We start from the raw sequence: 20,675 nt of genomic DNA, 5'->3' as shown, positions 1-20,675 counted from the left end.
CATTCAGCTGCGAGCCTGGTGGTGGAACCTACCATCGTACAAATTCTACACGGAGAAAAGCACGTAAGAGGCGGGCAGAGAGAGCAGAAGAACAGCCCAGAGCTGGACTGAAGGGCAGAGACTTGAGCTGGTCCTGAAGGGTGACTCTACAGAGTATCAGTGGCTCCCTACAGCAAAAGGGGCCATCCGGGAGGAACACGGAACTAGGAGACTGTGCATCGCATTCAGGGGTGGGGCTCTCAGGGTCTGCATCATTCACTGGGGCATCCGGTCCCTGTGGAGTTTGCTCTCCGCCTCTCTGACTTCATCAGGTGTGTTGCGCTTTGGGGTCGGGGTAGATCATATAATTTTTCCCCAGTTTTAGCAGCATGAAATAACTCAGCGTGTTAGAGGGAAGGATGATCTGTGTTGTTCAATGATGTGGTTAATGGGAGATTATGGAAGAGGGAGGAGCAGTCACTCTAATTTTCAAAACGATCCCTGCGTTCTTATCCAAACAAAGCCCGGCGTGTTTTTACGACATCTGGTACTCTTATTGTTACTTTATGGTTATTTACTTTCATCTGAGATGTGCATGTCTAAGGCATTCAAATAAAAATAAATCTACTTTATGAAGTACTTCATAACTACTCTTAAAAATGCCACTCACTCAGACTAACGTGGATTTTCTTGGCTTTTTTGGCTGTGGGGAGAGTATTTCAGGGAAACCTGAGAAGACTATAGTCACTAATGTGCACAAAACACACACACACACCCCACAAGGGAACACTGGCTACCTGTGTCTATTGTCCTTCTGGCAAACATTTCATTCTCCTATGGAGAAAGGTAAGATTAAAAATGTTCACAAGTCCATTCCTGAAAGTACTTCAAGACTACACACAAGCCTCAAAAGCTATACTTTCACCTGTCTTTCTTTGTCAAGATTTATTATATGTAAGTACACTGTTGCTGTCTTCAGACACCCCAGAAGAGGGCATCGGATCCCATTACAGATGGTTGTGAGCCACCATGTGGTTGCTGGGAATTGAACTCAGGACCTCTGGAAGAGCAGTCAGTGCTCTTAACCATTGAGCCATCTCTCCAGCTCCTGTTTCTTTTTATATAAAGAAAAATCCTGGACTCCAAGAAGCCAGAGGTCTAAGAATAAAAGTGTGTTTGTGTGTGAAGGATTGTGTGTGCAAGGTTGTGTGTGAAGGGTGTTCTTACAGGAATGGTTTGTCTCCTTTGTTTTAGGCTATATGGAAATGGTGTTAGGTAGGTTATATTTTTTACAAGGAGATATTTTTATAAAATGAGACGACCTAGTATTGGTGGGTTATTGGTATAGACACCATTCATGTGCCCTTGTGTGCATGGGTGTAGGGCCATCCAGTAGAACATGGGTATCCTAAAATGGGCTAATCTTCAACAGCCAATACTCTGGGCCAGCAGTGTGTGGGGCTTCACAGGCCCCTCTTCCATCTAAGCTGGAATTTTAACTAGAAGGAAAACCAATTTTTAAAAAGATTCTAGAACATTAAAAGCATCAAACTGCCTAGAGATATAACCAGACAGCTTCAAAGACTAGAATAAGTATTTCTGACACTTTTCTGAAAAATCCCAGCACAAGTCATGACAGACACACAGGTTGTTCCGTTATTGTAGAACTCGGTACCACGGGAAATGTGCTCATCTCTGCCGACTGCGCGGGTCTCCGTTTCTGAGCCACTTACTCAAAGTTCCAGATGTATATATACTCTGTGAATGATAAGCAACAATGGTGGGGGGGGGGACGACCTCTGACTGAAAACACTTTCCTTGTAGGAAGAAAGGGCTACTGCAGCAGTCCTCAGGACAGACCTGAAAAGGTCCAAGCTCCTTGCAGGCCGCATATGAGGAAGCTCAGCCGTTGAAGGCCGAGCACAGGTTCTGATGAGTGACACCCAGGCTGGGTCTCGGGATGCTGGCGTTCTGCAAAGCATCTGGCACATGCACGCTGCTAGGCCCACACCCTGTGTAGCCAAGTGTTGTTACTGCAGTATTACATAAGGTGCTATCCGTACATGGGCAGTTTGTGTTGGTTTGGGGGGGGGGGTTATTTTATTCAGTGCCCATCCACACCCTCTCTTTAACACAAAGACACAGGGCACGGGTGATAAAACTCCCGTGGAGATGTTTTGCTAATATGTTTGTGTGTTAGTAGGATGGGTTATTAGTGGTGAAGTGAGCTTCACCACTAATAGTCACAAAAATTAAAAGCTCCTTGAGGACCCATCATCAGCGTGATACATGTCTAGGATAGTAATGATACATAATGGCATTCGGGCTTATGATACAGACGTATAAACCACCAGGAGTAAGCGCTTCTTATCTCCGAAGCAAGCATCCGTTAGCTCCTCCACTGCCATGTCAGCGGAATGGCCGTTTGGAACCGTTCACGACAGAATAAGCAAATTAGAACAAAGCAGTGGGACGCACATACCACAGTGCCATCATGGGACCCAATCATTTGTACGCTAACTTTAAAAAAAAAAGATTAATTTTAAAATTGTGCATGCTAGAAATGGACCCAGCCACGGTTCCAACAGGAGTCCTACCATCCCGTGACCTGCAGCGCCATCTGCTGGCCATCTGCTTGCGTGCAGCAGAAAACCAAAGGGAAACATAATATGAAATTTTCTGCAGCTTTTTGGATTTTGACGAACGAAGGCGAGAGACTTGTATAATGGGGTTGTTTGGAAAAGGGAGAGTTTTACGGCCTGCATTCCCCTTTGCCTGAGAAAGTAAAATAGTTTTACAGAGATGAGCACTTTGGCGCAGGACTCAAAGCCGAGGTCCCACAAGACAGAAAAAAACAAAGAGCTGTTTCTGTCTCAAAAAAACATAAAAAAAAAAAAAATACTCTGGGAACCACATCACTTTTCACGTGTCTTCATTAATAAAACAGCCGTGCACACTACTGTACAGCAAACCTACGCAGAATACTGTATAAACCAAACAGAATGTGTAAGTATCTCGCTACGTTCACTTGTGAACATAAACTCCTTTTGAACCACAAAACTGGTCAAACTTCTTTTGTCTCAAGTAGCAAGAAATATAAATGGGAGAGATGTAGGTGCCTGTAATTCCTCTTCAAGGGGGAGTCTCTGAAGGAGAATGCGACTTGGGGTAGCCTGGTAACGGCGGAATTTTGAAATGAGTTATTAGTTTCCTGAACGCACGGCTCTGTCTAGTTCTAAGGGTAAATCATTTTTGTCCTAGACGACCTTCAATTCTAAAAGTTAACCAAATGTGTGACTTAGCAGTGTTTGGGACTGTGAAGTATCTGCTCTGAAATGTGAGGGAGAAGAAAAGTAACCAAATTCTATCGAGCAATTTCCTATGGAAGATCTCACAGGGCCTCACTAGCATTTCCCACGATGACCCCAGAGCGGCTGTAGTGAGGATTCCTGAGACCCCGGAGCTGGAAGTAGGAATAAAACACAGATCAATAATGAATCTTCTAGGTGCTTTACAGGGGCATTAAGTGAATTGGCATAGGTTGCAACATCTTAATGGCAAGGAGAAAAAAAAAAAAAAAAAGAACGTCAGATTGCCAGAGTCCAGCTGAAAACACCTTAGGCACTTGCCGGCGGGGGATTCCAGCTTGGGGGCCAATTTCATAATTAATTTAAATGCCTTTCTGGGGCACATTAATTATGTAAGCTATCTGTAGAGTGGCTTGCTCCAAAAGGAGCAAATGGCTTCTATGCTTTTTACAAGCGGGGGCTGCAACAAAGTGGCAGGAAAGCCACTCAGAAGGAAAGGGCAGCTGAGTGAGGTGGGGGTGGGGGGGAGGGCAGGGGAGGGACAGGAGAGGAGCAGGGGTGGGCACCTGGGCTTGTGAGATCTGTTGGCAGTCTGGGAAAATTCACCTTTCTCTCCAACTGTCAAGTCCCCCCACCCTCTAGGACTTACCCTCCAGGAGAGGGAGGGTTCCCTTTTCAAAACAAACAAACAAACCCATGAGCTTAGGGAGCCTGAAGGCTTAACTGTAGCAGAAGAGAAAGATACTACATTCTGGACTCTGTTTCTAGGAATTGATAGGGCAGGGTAGTCTCACATCCCTAAGAAGTCCCAGGGTGCTGCAGTTTCACAAGAGCTGAAGCAGAATTTTTGTGAGCAGATTTTCAGAATGCGTTAATGCTGAAAATTAAAACAGAGAAGGTAGTGGGAAGCCTGGAATGCCATGTGGAAAGTAGTGGGAAGTCTGACTAGGAAAAGGCGCTGGAGGGACAGATGGCATCTGACCAGGTCCAAGAAAAAGGGAATGCTTTTAATTATATTTGATAAAATCCAAAGCTTAGATCTGACCCTACCCGCTTGAGCCAACTCCCTTGACAGCTTGCTTCATTCCCCTTACCCTCTTTTCTATTAAGACTCAGTTAGTGCTCCTTGAATTCCTTCTCAAGTTTAAGGCTCCGTGCCTGTCACTCACTCACACACGCCTTCACTAAACAAATATTTATGAAGATTGATTACAAATCATGCACCATTCTAGATGCTAAGAATATAGCAGATCGGAAGATAATCACATCCCTGTCCTGGCAAGCTGATTGCTAGAAAGGCGAGACAACCAATCAGTAAATATCACAAATTAATAATTTATGAGAAGTGGGGGGAGGAAGGTAGGGAGAGGCAGAAGGGGTTGAGGCGGGTGTATTTAAGTCTTCAGGGCAACCACAGCTGACAAGATGACACCTGACAGCTCTGGGAGAGAAAAGCGGGGGCCCTGAGGGCCACATTCCAGGCAGCGAAGCAGATGATAAACCAAGTGCCCTGCAGGAGGAGACTAAAGGCATCCTTGCTTGAGAGGGGCAGCTGAGAGGCCAGGTGGTGGAGCAGGAGCAATAGACTAGACAGGAAGTCTGAGGAGGATCAGGGCGGGTAGCAAAAAGCAGTGTTCTCTCATTACAGACAGGGCCTATTTCTTTAGGCCCCTGCCCTCTGACACTGGGTCAAATCTGACCTGTTTATAAGGGCCACCCCACAGTTGTTAGAGACAGCAAACCCTCTCCTGCATTACCAGTCTGCTTCCCTCTTATGCCCAACCCAACCGTGGCATGGACATATGCTATGCTATATTTTTAGTGCACAAACCATCTCTGCATATATCCTAGATATCAGATAACAGTTTTCCACGTCTCCATACTTACTATGGTCACCTGATCATAAATGTTCTTGACGCCATCCGCAATGATCAGTTATCAGTAAATGAGCGTGCTTCGCAGAATAATTTCTCAAGGCCTATTGGCAGTATTTTGGGAAAGGACGGCCTTTATCAAGTTCCTTGTTAGTCTGTATCAAATCCATAAAAGTATTTCTGTTTGGTAGTTTTGAACTTTTATCAGTAAAACATTCCTTCAAATGTATAGTCTTGGCTAGAGCTGTTTCCATCTTAGAACAGTAGAGATCTCTTACCCAACACGAAATTGGCTGTGATGCAATTTGACCTAGAGTGCCAAAGAATTTAAATGCTCCCTTAAAAAGTTAGTGACCAAGAAACTGTATTGTGCATAGCTATCCCAGAACTACAGTTAATTTTCCAGTTAAACGTAATGATCTGTTATGTTCAATGAGAAAGAGAATAATTAAACATCTGGATCCGGAAACTACGAGTTATAGACCCAACAGCAAGTTACAAATTGGGCTTTCAGTGTTTTAGCTCAAAGAAGCATGTCGGAAGTCTGGGGCTCGGAGTCTACTCTGAAAAGTTTGTCATTTCTAACCCAGTTTTACCAACAGACAGTGGTAGGAATACATTCTGGAATATATGTTTAACGTTTCACAGAGTTGAGGTTTACTTAAATGAAAGTTCTGATAAAAGATAGTTTTTAAAAATTAAAATGCTTCTTTTTTTTTTCCTCAAAATTCTAGATGTCTCCCTCATAAGGAAAAACAAAATATCACTGAAGTAGGAGGAAAACGAGACGGACTTTGTAGAACAGTTGAGTTTGCCCCAACTTGTTTCATAGATAGAAATAAGTGTTTTCTATCTGCAAAAGGATGTCCATAATCCTACACACATAGTTTTAACAGGTCAGTAACACCCTCTGTTCATGACTCTCTCCTACCCATCCATCCATCCATCCACCCATCCATCCATCCATCCACCCATCCCATCTGCTCATCCATCCATCCAACTACCTATTCATTCGTCTACCCTCTCACCTATTCACCAACTGATCTATCCATCTATCCATCATCTATTCATCATCCATCCATCATCCATCCATCTATCCACATATTCATCCATCCATCCACCTATCCACACATCCCATCCACCTGCCCAACCATCTACCCATCCATTGATCCACCCATTCATCCAACAATCTATCCATCCATCCATCCATCATCGCCACTCACTCACCCATCTAGCCAACCATCCATCCATCCGTGCATCATTGGCTCCTCCTTCTCCTTCTTGTAATCTGAAAGTGGGACAATCGTCTTTTTCTCTAAAAGAGCAAGTATTTAGAAGTGATCTATTTTAGTTTTGATGATGTACACTGTGTGAGTCTGGGATGGGTTGTACACATGAATATAGGAGCCCTGCAGAGGCCAGAAGGATTGGGTGCCTTGGAGCTGGCGTACAGGTATTTGCAAGATGCCCAAATGTCGGTAACTGGGAGCTACACTCGAGTCTTCCGCAAGAGCAGGTCCCTCTTGACAGCTGCATGGGCGTCTTTTAACTGCAGAGCCAACTGCCCAGGTCCCACAGAAAGCAAAGTATTCCACGTCTTCCAATCGCCCTTCTGCGTTCCTGGATGTTCATCCACCACCAGCAAATTTCCTACTTATTATTTCCTCCGCCCCATCTTTCCTGTGTCTCTAAATTAAATCCTTTTAGAAAAAAAATACTGGATTCTCCTTTTTGTCGAGGAAGGACACTTAAATAGATTGCATGACTTGTTCTGAGGGGTCTGTGCAAAGCAGCAGGAGAACAAGGGACTGAATGTCCATTTGTCAAGGCTCTCTGGACCACTCCCGGGCCTGGGCTTTCAGGAGTCTGTCCAACTTGGTTGCTTTTTCCGCCAGCATTTGGACAAGAGTGAAATACGCAGAACAGCCTGCAAATGTTTATTTTCAAATCTATAAGAAATAAGAGAAACATCTACCCCAAATTATTTTTAAATAGAATGGTAATCATTTCATACTGGGAAAAAAGTAAATGAATAAGAGGTTAAAATTTGTCCTCCTTCAACCCAAACTGGCAACTCTTGGCTGAAATCATTTAATACCAGGGAAGCTGGAAATCTTGACTTAGCATCACTCATGAAATTTGACCCTTAAGATGCCGTCTCTAGTCAAGGGAGGACCATGCAAAGGGAAGAGAAGGGACACATGGGGGGCTTTCACATGAATTCCTGATGTCTGTTTCTTAAGCTGACTACTGCAAACGCAATGCTACTTTATCATTTACATTTTATGCAGATCTATATAACATACACAGAGATGAAATTACTAAGCCAAGCACTTAGGAGATAGACAGTGCTGTTTTAAAAAGGGGTGGTCCTTTTTTGGGGTAGGACGGTTTAGTTAAAATGAAATCCACCAGAAATCCACACACTTGTGTCAAAGAACTCAAAATCTCAGGTCCCATTTAAAACAGAGTTATGGAGTTAAGAGCAAGACTAAGTGATGTCTTGCATGTCACTGAAGCCACCCACACACAAGGTGCTTTAGTGTCTCCAGGACTTTCAGAATGAGGAACACAGGGGGAGCTATCACGTACAACTTGTTACTTACAGAGCTCTCCATAGGCACAGCACCCAGAAGCTGACCCACTTGTCTAACAGTGACCATAGGACCCTGAGGTCTGGCTTAATAATGTGAGGTTCAATGCACAGCTGGAGGCGGGCTCTGCTCCAGGCACACCATCAAAACCCTGTGCCTTGCGGAAGTCTCTTCTAACGGCACACTGCATGCAGATCATTGCGTGCATCTCTTTCCTCCTCTAACTAGATCGCGGTTGCTTAGCAAGGGGCATTTGTTTTCCATATTATATTCCCTGGCGGCCTGGCCTAATGACCTGTACTTAGGAGCTAGTCAATACCGCTTGAATTTCATCAACCTCTGACCGTACAAGCAAGCAGCACTTCTGGGCAGAAAGACGACAAAGAAAAAGGGGTAGGGCAGAATCCAGAGTGGCAGGTGTCTTTCACTGGAGATGCTTACACATGGATAAAATACAGATGAGCATTTGTACCGATACAACGTGGGGTCATAAAGAAGGTGATTATGTGCAGGGTTTTCTGGAGCTACAGCTTTAAACTCTCAAGTTTTGGCTGGCAGGGCTTGTAAACAAAGAGTGAAGAGTGCCATTTTCTAGTTGCACCAAATTCGGATTCTGCAAATGTGTCTAATCACAGACATGCTTCACAAGAGAGCATCCAGAGACACTGGCAAAGTATCGCTCTCCACCGGTCCACGTGTGCCAGCTACAGTTCCTTTGTGGGTGAAGACCACACAGTGCACTGCAGAAAGGACAGCAACATTTGTGACTTCCACCCACTAGATGCCAGCAGAACCCGCATGATCATCTCTCCAGACCAAATGTCCCCCTTGGGGCGAGATCCTCTGATTTGGGGCCCAGAGCTTTCGAGGAATCTTCACTCTCTCCTGCTGGAGAGCAAACCTGATAAGCGTAAAGCCGAACTAAACATTCCAGGGGAGAATTAGAACAAATATGCACGTATTTGCCAAATTCCCAAATGAAGGGTGGAAAAGGGCATTTTTTTAAAGAAATCATACAGGGATTGATGGACACAGGCAAACCTGTTCATTTGATTTCATCTCAGGCTGCAAATCAAGGGTAGGGAAAAGAAAAAGTTGAAGAAATATTTGACAAAGTCATGCACAGACAGACCTCCCTCCCTTAAACATTTTTTTAAATCTCTTTGAGGGGAAAGATGCCCTTACTACAGAATATTTAGCTTGATATACTATAAGTGTTTAAAATGTGAGCTGACATGAATTGTATTTAGTTCTATGTTTTTAAGTGGCTATTCTGAGTTTTGCCCAATGCATCTAGTCTCCGTGTAGAAAGTATAGCTCTTATGAGGTTGGCTAAACGTAGCCATGGATACGAAAACTAAAGAGATGGAGATGAAGTTCCAATAGGCTAAAGGCAACCTGTATTCCTGGGTAAAAGAGACTCTTGGATGCATGGCCGACAACACAACACAATTCAGAAATAGGGCCAGAATCCACACGGGCACCATCTTTGCAGACCACACTTCAGAAGGAGTCAGCCATGTCCCAAAGGCTGCAGAGTATCCATGCTTGCAGACCTGTTGCCCTGGGGTCTTGTCCCATGAGGCTGAACTGCTGTGCTTTGCTGAGCACCTTAACAGGAGTGCGTGAGAATACGGGATTTGCTCGCAATGCTGCACATTTACTGTTTACAGGCTGTGTGGTCTTGACTATAAACATCACCCTTCTGAGGCTCTTTTTATGTGGAAAATGGACCTCTCAATGGCCATCGTCTCAGCACTGAGGTAAGACTACACAAGACAACAGGTTGGGAAGCTGCTACTAGCCAGACGTGGGTGGCTTTTGCTTCAGCATGGGACCTACAGCATGCACCTCCGAAGGACGAGGCGCTGTGGTAGTTTTCTTATTCGCTTCTGTTTCTTTTCCCAAACAAACAGACCTAGTCGATGCTGTGACAATTTTCTCCACGGTTATCTTTCCTTTCTCTTCCTGAACACATGAGAGCCAGGCATGTCTGATACCCACAGAGACAGAGTGTGGAAGCAGACACCAGGAAATGTAGGAAAGCCTCTATCAACAGTTAAGGAGACCCTGTGTGAGACCACCTTAGTCTGAATTCCTGCACTGCCCCCTTGATGGCTGTGTGGACAGTTTGGGCTTCAGTTTTTTCATTAGTAAGTAAGATAATCACATTATTTGCCTTATATGATTGTTAAAAGTATTTTAAGAATAAAAACTATAACATATGCTAGCACAAAACAAACATTTAGTTCAGGTTGGTGATGTCACCAGCAAAGCTACTGCCACCATTATCGTTCGGGTCAAGAACATATTATGCCAAGAGACTAGTTTTCTCTCAATCACTTCATGCATACCTGTCGTGGTTTTAAGCCACCCAGATCCTTTCAAGTTATTTTAATCCCATCTAGAAAGATAACAGCCTTCTAGCGCAAGATCAATCAGAGCAGAATTCGGAAAACCCCACCTTCCAAACTCCTTTGCAATTGGAAAACAGGCGCCTGGGGTAGGTTTTCCCAGGCAGCCACAGGTGATTGACTCTCTGGTTTGGAAATGAACATCTGACAGGACAAGCTGTGGGAGGAGTCCATCTTGCTGGCACTGGTGTGGGCAGAGGCTTCAAAGGGCCAGGAACAGCTAGGAGAACAGTTTCTACTCAAGGGCAGATCCTGTATCAGGGCAGAAGAACGCTTGCTACTTCAAACCTAGTCTCAAGGGTCTTGAGGAAACAGTTTCCAGGACCCTTCACAATTCAGAAATAGGCCCAGAATCCTTTCTCAATGAACGAGTTTTCTGCTTAACCAGCCAGTATTGGTTTATGTTTCTTCCGCTTGAGTTTAAACTTAGACATTCCAGGAAGTCATAGCATTGCATCTTCTAATACAAGAAATCCAGACACCAACCAGTTACATATATATGCAGTGTGTATGTGGAGAGAAAGAGAGAGAGAGAGAGATGCATAATTATGGTAGTCGCTGTCATCATGTGTATTCTGAATTTGGGATGTTTTTCTCTAATAAATATTGCTCCCACAGAGAATGCCTTTGCTCCAGCATTATCGTGTAGTCGATAATGATGTCTCGTCATTATAATGTCATTTACCCTATCAATGATTCTGCCAGATTAAGTCTCTGGGTTCTATGATTCTTGGCAAAACAGTTCACAATCTCTTTTTTAAAAGCTTGTGTTTGCCTTCAGAACACTGTCACGAATGTAAAGTCCCTTGATCACAGGCTTTTTATGATGCTCATGTATTTCCTCTAGTTTTATGGCTGGGAGACGTTGTTGATAATGGCATGGTGATTTATATCATCCTTACTGAGGGCACAGCTGACTTCGCCAGTGAAAAATCCACCGGCATCACTTCACGCTGTAACACCTCTGCCAAAAAATGCTCAGAAATCTGTCCTGATTCCCTTTGGAGCAAAAACAAGTCTTAAGGTTCTTGAAGGACATGTCTCCTCCTCAACACGTGATCTGGTAGAGATTAACCCGTCTCAGGATTAATTACTCATGCTTTTGGTGAACTTAAACATTTGGCTATCTGATTTATCACCTGGAAGCTTTGACTCTGGAAGTACCAACCCTTGGAGGAGATATAGATCTACTTTTCTTAATGGAATGTGCATCTTTCCTCCTGGCCAGAGGTGGCTCTTCCCCCTTAATCTCTAGCTCAGAACGTTTACATAGAGGCTATTCAGCACATCTAATTTTAAGCATCTTCGGTTTGTTATACATCATATCCAAGAATGCTTAATTCATGGACTATGCTGAGTCTTTCGTATCCGCTAAGGTTCTGCAGCATGAAATGAGTGGCAATTATGTCCTGTTAGATTGCTACAAGTCTTATGTGACTGTACCTAGTCTGGATGTCGCAAAAGTGAACCCCACCAAGGTCGGTAAGAAGATGCATTAGACGACACTCAGTATGCTTTTGTAAAAGATTACAGGGACTGACTAAAAGAGCGGTAGAAAAAGTATAATTCCTAGATCACTCTATCTTGCTAATTCATTATCTCAAGCACTCGGCCAGTCTTGTCCTATAAATAGAAACAGAAATAAATACAAATACAAATATAAAAATATAAATAAATATAAATAAAATAGACAGTATCCAAATGGTTATAAAATCTGATTTCAGCATCTTTAGGATATAATTGATTCTCATGCTGCCTTGCTCTCATAAGAAAATAAATAATTTCTCTGGCAAATTATATCCATTTGAGCTAAATGTCCAGGAATGACTGCTTGTCATATTGAGCAGCAGGATACCCTGCACTGATGTTTTCTACTTTGAGTGACTGGGATACAGTTTCATAACTATAAAATTCCATCCCGGTGCAAGCACCTGTGTGGCTGTGAGGGCTCAGCTATGACATGGGCTACTTCACAAACGCTGCGCATCCGCCATCAAAATGAAACCCTGGCATCGCGTGCTGCTTAGTCGGTAATTAAATTCCATACACATGCGGAATTTTGCTTGTATGGACGGTTTAATAACGAGGTTGCCTTTGAGGCTTCTGAAAGGTGTGGGAAGGACTTCACTTCTTAACCAAGCCTGCCAATTATCTCTTCCCTTTGCAGTTTTACTTGGATCAATCATCCGTCACACAGTGGGTCTGGAGCCTTAACTGGTTACAAATTAAACAGGAAAGGCAATAAGAAAAGAAAACTAATTCTCCTAGACTACCCTAATTCTGCCAAGCATAAAAATGCACTCAACTCAGAGAAGTGCTGAGAGATTAATATAGGATTTGTGTGCTACTGAGGAAACCATTACAGCAGCCCTGTTCTGGGAATGGAGCCTCTTCAAGAGAGGAAGCATTTCATTCAAAAAACAGTAGGGCGATAAAGTTTAGATCTCTACTCTTTACCAGTGCAAAATGACTTTATTAGTGTAATTAGTGATGACCTGCACACAAGTAAGTACTTTAACCCTTCCCTCATGTGTTCAGAAAGAGTCATGCTGAGATTTCCATATATTGATAATGATAGATGCAGGTGTGTGTATTACTTTATTGTTATTTTGTTTTGTATTTGTCAAGATGTTATATTGGTTTTTAAAATCTTTATGTTTATTATATTGGTCATAAAATGCCATTAAATGCCATTAAAGATAGTATTGCTAAATATTTGTATGAAGAGGGTGCTGTGATTTTGTTGCCAATTCGTGAACAACGAAGCACAGATATCAATCCATGCCAAAGACGCTCCACACCTAAGCATCTAGGCTCAAAATCCTGCATTCAAAATCATCCTGCACACTACCAGTGCTCCTGTAGAAATAAGGAGTAAAAACTTGTGCTGAAAGGTGAGAATTGTGAGAGTGGACAGACACCAGTGGTCGTAAACGTCAGATCAGGGCACAGCAGAATGGCGTGAATGGCCACCAGCTCTAAGATCCGTTCAGTCACACACATTTCTTCATGGTTCAATGCTAAGTGTACATTGCTTGAAGCTTATTACCAAGCTTATTACTCTATTATCAATATAAGAGCATGGAAGCAGGGTTTGCAGGCCTCAGAAGCAGAAGCCGACTAATGCTCTTGTGGAGGGATGCACAGAGCCCATGTGAGCCTCGTGAAGGCACATGCAGGATCCAGACGTCAATACCAACTCTAGAGTGAAAGAGAAGAAAGCCAGCTAAGCGAAGACTGAGGCATTCAGGAGAGGCACTGTTTGTGACGTTTCTACCAAGACCCACTAGAAGAGAAGCCGTTTTTTCCCATATGGAGGAGATCACAGGACAGGGCAGCAGCTAGATGACAGAGCAGAGAAGACGTAGTCTGAAATAAGGCAGAGTTTTCGATAGAATTCAGAAAGGACAGCAGTAAAATGGAAGTGAGGATTTAAGGAGGACTGTAATTAGGGAAGGCTCTAAGGGGTAGAGAAGAGAGCAAGTAGTGTCTGCGAACTCATACTTGTGAGGATTACATACAGTAAGAACTGCTGAGGGAAAGGAGATGAGGGTAGGTGAAAGCTGTAGGGCAGACCGTCAGAAATAGCCCTAGTTAAATGGGTAGCCATGAGATTAATAGAGACTTAGGAAGAAATACATCTTGACAAAACCGATAGCGCGAGGAAGGTTAAGTGTTGGCCTTGAGCTCATTGGTCAACACTCTCACGGGCAGCATTGCAGCCGGGTACTCCATTTGAGTATGCAGTCAGTGACATTGGGAAAAAATCATCCAGAGAGTGAGGAGAGCCAAGGTAGACAGGATGGAGTCTTTGGCTTATTTTTTAAATGATATATATGGATTCGATGCCAGATATTACATAACACAGATTACATTGCTTTCCACTCAGAGAATTTACACCGGGACTGGGACACAATAAAAACAAAAGGAAGAAAACACTGGCTATGGAGAATGAACAGTGGTCACACAAGAATATGTACCGTCAGTATGAGCCACAGCCTGGCCAAATGAATCCCCAAAGACTGCACTGATGAAGTGGCCTGCACTGTTGAATACTCAAACCTTTACTAACTAGACCCTTGCAAATGTTTCACATGTTAACAACACATGCATTCTCTATAAACACCCCTTCCGAGTCAGTACTGAAGTAGAGAACTCTAGTTGAATTCTCACTAGGGACAGAATTTCTGTTGTTTTCCTTCAGATAGTGGGTATCTCACTCAGATAAAGAGGAAAAAGAGAACTAAAGGCAGTGTGGGAGTCGGGGAGGGGAGGGCAGGAGGTGGGTCTGTTGCTAAGGTCCTGTTCCCCAATTGGTTCTTGATCTGGCAGTAAAGAAAGCCACGGGCCAATCGCTGGGCAGAAGGGTCAGGTGAGACTTCCCAGTCCCTGGAGGAAAAGGCAGGAGATGAAAAGACGGAAGGAAGGAGTTCTACATGTCTAGGAGGAAGGAGAATCAGGCAACCATGTGAGATCTCAAAATGGAGTGGCCACACAGGCCGGTCCTAAAAGCGGGTGGTCAGGGGAGTTTATCAACTGAAGTTTAGGGCAAGTGGGAAAGACGGAGATAAGAAATTGATAAGTGTATGCTTTTCCAGGAGGGCCATAGGAGCGCCAGCAATTGTGCCAAAAAGACAAATTGAATAGGAATAACTGTATGTCTTTTATCCTCAGATTCAAGGGAAGCTGGGAGGGGTCTGGTAGCACAGTCACTTCCCGGAGCAAAGGTGGGTAGAGCAAAAACTACATGCAACAGGGGGGAGAACTTTTCTTTCCCTTTGTGTATCCATTCCTGTAGAATGATAGCTTTGAGGTATCTCACAAATGAGAACGTTCATTTAAAGAAAAGGCCCCTTCAGGGAAAGACCCCACAACAGGAGAGAGGCCTTATAACAGAGAGGGAAAGAAGAAAACCCAGGCAAAACTGTGTATAGCGGAGGGGAGAGGGGACAATCTGAGCAGAACTGCCTCTCCTTACACATCAGAGGTCATTTTTCAGCCCAAGTCTGTAAAGATTTGACAAGGGAAGTAAAGGGTAAAAGGCTTTGCGCATAACTGCAGAAGCTGAAGCTGCTAATTGGCTCTAATGATCTGAATGCAAATTAATAAATCTCTGTGCTAAAAATTACATGCATATATAATTGTGGCTTTCATAACTTAAGAGCTCTGTTTAGCCCATTCTGCCACGTCCTTCCTGAGGGCTGGTGGGAAGGGAGAACCCTCTGTTTTTCTTAACTCTCTTCCTTGTCTCGTCCATCACGAGCACCTCTGAGCTTTACAGCCGGTAGAGGTCTCAGGAAAGGAAACCAAGGATGGCAAGTGTCATCACAGGGGAGAGGCAGCTTGGTAAATCACAGGGCTGCGATGGTCATGCAGCTTGAAAAAATTCAGCAAAGCTGTCTACCTAGGAGCCCTTGTCAGTGAGAATGTTGGTCTCTTTGAAAACATAGCAACGCTATGGGGATATGTTTTCTGTTTGTTTGTTTTGTTTTGTTTTGTTTTGTTTTGTTTTAACCCCAGGTGTTGGGGTATGGGGCTGCTTCAGATGGTCCACAGCAGCAGACTATGACTTGACCCGTGCTGTGGCCGGCGTGTGATTTTGCCAGCTGCAGATAGTTTTGGCAGATGAACAGTGTTTGGAATTCTGTGGTCTCTTGTGAGGGTCTATAAACGCAAGAGCCCCAGGAGCGGCATGTCCACTGCGGCTCTTCCTCCTGATGCTGTTGCTGGTTGGAGATATCCTGAGGACAAAGATTAAAATTGCCTCGAGGAATTCAGTGGCCTTAATTAGCAGGAAGCAGTCTAAAAATATTGATGCTCCCTTCCCCCTGTAGTCTTCTTTCTCTCCTACCTAATGTTGGGGTCTTGGAAGGGTTAAGAGTAGAGGAGTAGTAGAACTAGAAGCCCCTAAAGCAGGCACAAGTCCAGCTACCCTATTGGATCCAGCAAGTAGATACGACTGAAATCTCAAGAGGATGAGCTGTCAGGTGCAAAAGGCATGTAAGAACATAGCTCTACCAACACGGTTGTGTTTGTTTGTTTAATGATTGCAGTCTTAAAGATAAACAGATACTCGATACATAAAAGACCCAAGAGATGCTTGGTTTCCAGGCAGTCATTACATCATAGCCTTTCCCTCATCCACCCACTCAGTAAGTCAGACAGGTACTGCTTTCATCCCCAGTGCTATGGGGCAGCCATGATCCTTCAGACGTCAGGAGCTCATGATGGTTCTCCAAGTTGTGGAGGCTGTACTCTCTTGAAGTGGGGTGTAGACCCCCAATTCCTTCATTTCTTTTACTCCTTGCCATGACTTCATGAAATATCACGTGCTCGTGTCTGGATGTTCTGCCCATCCCCAATGGGTACATCTAATCATGGACTAGAACTTTCCAACTGTGGTTGAAGGCAAGCCTTCTCTCTTCCTGTTAGCTCTCTCAGCTCTTTGCTGCAGTCTCAGGTCTTGCTTGTCCCTCCATCACAGGGATGAGTGGTTGCTTACACCCCTGGATCAGAAAGAACAAGTACTGGTGCTTGGTTCTGAACCTCCAACGGAGTCCTCAGCCATCCTTGTCCGCTCATCTGCCCCCTGTCCACACAGTCTGCCATCACTGAGAAGACCACTCGTCTATCAGTGAGGGCATTGGAACATCTGAATCAGTACAATGGGAATCATAAATTAAAAGGGGATTTTGCCTGGCAGAGAGGATGGCACATGTAGGCAAGGATGTAAGCACAAGATAACCTTGGCAAAACCTGCTCACAGACTACTGGCTAAATTGTGCACCGGACCTGACCAGAATTTTGTAGGAGGGAGAAAAAAATGTGTAAGGGAAACCGAGAGGCCTGGACTAAAGCCCATTTTATTTTGCTGCAAAGCTGTGACCTTGGACTGCTGCCTAACTACTTCTGTATGTCTCAATTTCCTTAGGTACAAAATGAGATTATTATGAAAGTTAAATCAGTCAATAAATCTGACGTGATGAAAGCTGCCAGGATCGCAGGAAGTTCCAAATAAAGTCCCTGCTGCGATGCTATCACCAACACCGTTCCTCTGTTTGAACATAGTCTCGATTGAACCTTAGAATTCTTAGTATTAACGACGACATCATCCTCCCTGTTTCACATCTTGCTTTTCAATCCCAAAAGCCCCTTCCTCGTACACTCCTCTAGCGCTGTGGGTCAGGGAGTTACTTCATCTTTATAGAACATTCAAGATAACAACTTTAAATGTGTCATCTAAAATTCCCTGAGTTTGGTACCTACAGCACCATCTTTACCAGAGCATAGCATCAGAAATGCGGAAGAAAAATCACATACAGGAACAGAAACTGGGAGATGAAGCTGCTTCTTCTACCCTGGTCTGCGCCATCACCAATGGAGTCATGCGCACTTGCCCCTCACAGTCTTATCCGGATCCGGTCATTCTAGTCATGCGCACTCGCCAGCCCCTCACTGTCTTAACGCGATCTGCTTGTTCCTCCCCACTTTCACTACCACTATCATCATTTCTCTCTTGGACACTGCGATTGCTAGCTAATGTTTACCCACCCGCCTGCTGTCCGCCCTTCACGGCAATTCTCCTTATAAACATCCATCATGCTGTTGGCCCCGAGAGAGCCCTCCAGTCACAGGCCCATGACATGGGCACACTCAAGCCTCCTTAAAGCTCTGGCCATCCTCTTCTTTAATTAATGCCTTTGGTCATCACACTGTGCTAGAAATTCCTTGAGGCACACAGCATGTCTTTTCTTATCTTCATGTTCTGGTAGACACCAAACACATCCAAGTTAAGGCAAGTTCAAAATGGACATGAACAAATCAACACAAGCAGAGGGAATCGGGACACAGACGGGCCAGGTCCACAGAGACTGACAACTGTATACATATTTATGACTTCTTCTTGTGACTACTGATCTGGCTCAGAAATGAGGGCTTTGCAGCCTTTGGGCAAAGAATCTTGGCAAGACCCTCCAGAGTCCTCAGTGGCATCTCTGTGGTTGAAAGCTCCTACTGAATGGGTTTACAATGAGGGTGACCATATACTTCATTTTCACAGGAAAACACTGGTTTACAGCCATGATCCAGTGAAAGGACAGTGGTTCTCAGGAACGACCTAGTTTAGATAGTATATCCCACGGTGGAGAACAAGGTAGATACTGTTTGGTGCTGTTGGCATTGGCTAATTTGTTCAACTTTTAGAAATTTCTGTTTTCCCATCTGCAAAACAGGGGAATGCTTCACAGGGCTGTGGCAGTTGAAAGTGACAGTCTCAACAAGCTGGTTGGCATGACTGTTCAGAACCATTTTTCTATGACCGTTCTGCACACAGCCATGTTTGGCACATATGAGTATGTGCACATATGAGCAAAAAGTGTGCAACCTAAGACCCTCATTCTCCAACACAGTCCAGTGACAACTTGATCATGTTTTCAACTCCAACCAAGTGTGAGCGAATGCATCTGTGTAAGATTACCACAGCTCTCTCTCGCAAGAGCAAGAGAACGGGGGAGACAGGGCGAGAGTCTGCATGCTTGACCTGCATGTCACATTAATAATTTAAGTGACAGCATTTAGTGCTTTTTGCTAACAGAGCCACACCCCATCACTGCTACCTTGGGACTCCTGTCAGCCACCAGGACAGGGACCTTTGGAGAAGTTGCCTTTCTCTGGTTGCTAGTAATTACGGGAAGGATTTCATGGAGGATCTATAACTGATACGGAAGACTAAGGCTAGAAAATAAGGCTGCTGCTCGCTAGAATCCTCCTAGGATAAGATATATATATACACTAATATATATATTAGAAGAAGAATGGAAACACAGAAATAAGTGAAAACTAGAAAGTAACAAAAAAGGAACAAAGTACTTCTTTGCATATATGCTGCTTAAAATACTGTTATTTAGCTGAAGTCTCAAGCTGCCTTGACTATCAGAACTTCCTGGTAAATAAGCCAGGAGCTATTGGATAGAACAGCAAACGTGCAAAGAAAAGTAGAAGGGAAAATAACAAAAATGGTAAATATTAATGCAGGCATACAAATATTTTGAAATGATATCTAATTATGTGTCATTTCTGGCAAGACTTTTGTGTGTGTGTGTGTGAATTTCTACCAGTTTTGCTCTTTGGCAATTCCCCACATTGGTACAGTGCATTCTGATGTACACAGCATCTTCCCCCTTCTGTTGTCTCTCAAAGTCCTCTGCAACTTGAACCTAAGGCATCGTTTCCTTGAGAATCTAAGCAAGGAAAGGAGAGACGGTGTGCATCTTGGGCCCAGTGGTTCTCAACCATCGTAATGCTGCAACTCTTTGTTTCAGTTCCTCGTGTTGTAGTGACCCCCAATGATGAAATTACGTTTGTTGCTACTTCATAACTCTAATTTTGCTACTGTTATGAATTGTACTGTACATATATATACATATATACATATATATATATATATATATATACACACACACACATATATATATATATATTGAGCTAGAGGGTTGCAACCCAGAGGTTGAGAACCACTGGGCTCTTAAGATGAGGTGAACACTCCAAAAACATATTTTAAGTATCCAAATTAGCCTAAACAGTAAATATAAAATTCTACCATTAGCCTGGGCACCGAGATCAAAACTCCATAGAAGGTCACAGGAGCCCTGCAAGAGACACTAAGCCTCCCAAAGCTTGTCTTATGTACCTTTATCAAAAGAACTCTTTGGTGCTAACACCACCTCCCCTCCCGACCCCCCACCTCCAACCCCGTTCAGGAAGGCAGAGTGTTACAGGAAATGATGGGCAGATTTTTTACCCAAAGGGGCATGTTGTCTTTCCCTGCACACCCACAGTGCACACGTATACACCACGTATAGAGCAGGAAAGAGGGCAGCATCGTTCTGTGGGGTTTGTGGGGGACTAAGAATGTGGAGGGGAATTACCACTCAGTGTACTGTCTGAGATATAGTGTCTAGAACCAGTGCTCTGAATTAAACTGTGTCAGGAATTGCTCAGAGTGTGTCTGAATCTTAGAGAGGGGTTCAGAGACGCCATCAGAGGAACACCAAGGCAAGGTCACTAGAGAAGGACCTGGACAAACAATCAGATCATGACCGTCTCAGTAGCAAATAGAGCAGAGGCTGGTGTTCAAAGCCTGGCAGATGAGAGGCCTCTGAGGGGGCAGGGGAAGTCAGAAGATAGCTACTATGCCTGGCAGACTCCTCTCCTGGACTCTCCGACACTGCCCTGCCCCCTGAGAAAGCAGGGACTCTCAGAGGCTGCCCATGCATGAAGCGGGTGACTGAGCCAGGAACTGGGAATTTTACCTTGGGAACAGGCAAAAGTATGAGGAAGAGAGAGAGAGACCCAGATGTAAGAATCATACAGTGTCCACATAACCAAAATAAAGTCTTTGTGTATGTGACTCAGAATAAAAAAATTCTGCAATGTTGGTTATGCCTAATCTTGGGATAGAAGTGGTCCCATCTATATTGTCATGATCAAGACTAGCAAGATTTGAAA

At 44.0% G+C, this 20,675-nt stretch overlaps 1 protein-coding gene and 1 long non-coding RNA gene across 7 annotated transcripts in view; both read right to left on the bottom strand.

Moving 5' to 3' along the window:
* Grip1 (glutamate receptor interacting protein 1) overlaps nt 1-20,675 on the bottom strand; it is a 634,030-nt gene that overhangs the window by 438,018 nt on the left and 175,337 nt on the right. The window lies entirely within an intron of this gene.
* Gm40780 lies at nt 2,437-19,515 on the bottom strand. Its single transcript, XR_872111.2, has 2 exons — nt 17,490-19,515; nt 2,437-16,675 (listed from the first exon to the last, which is right to left on the bottom strand). It is a non-coding gene; the product is annotated as a predicted gene, 40780 (long non-coding RNA).

This window comes from Mus musculus, chromosome 10 (assembly GCF_000001635.26).
Source record: "Mus musculus strain C57BL/6J chromosome 10, GRCm38.p6 C57BL/6J".
NCBI lineage: Eukaryota > Metazoa > Chordata > Mammalia > Rodentia > Muridae > Mus > Mus musculus.
This window is presented reverse-complemented; position numbering and strand designations above follow the sequence as displayed.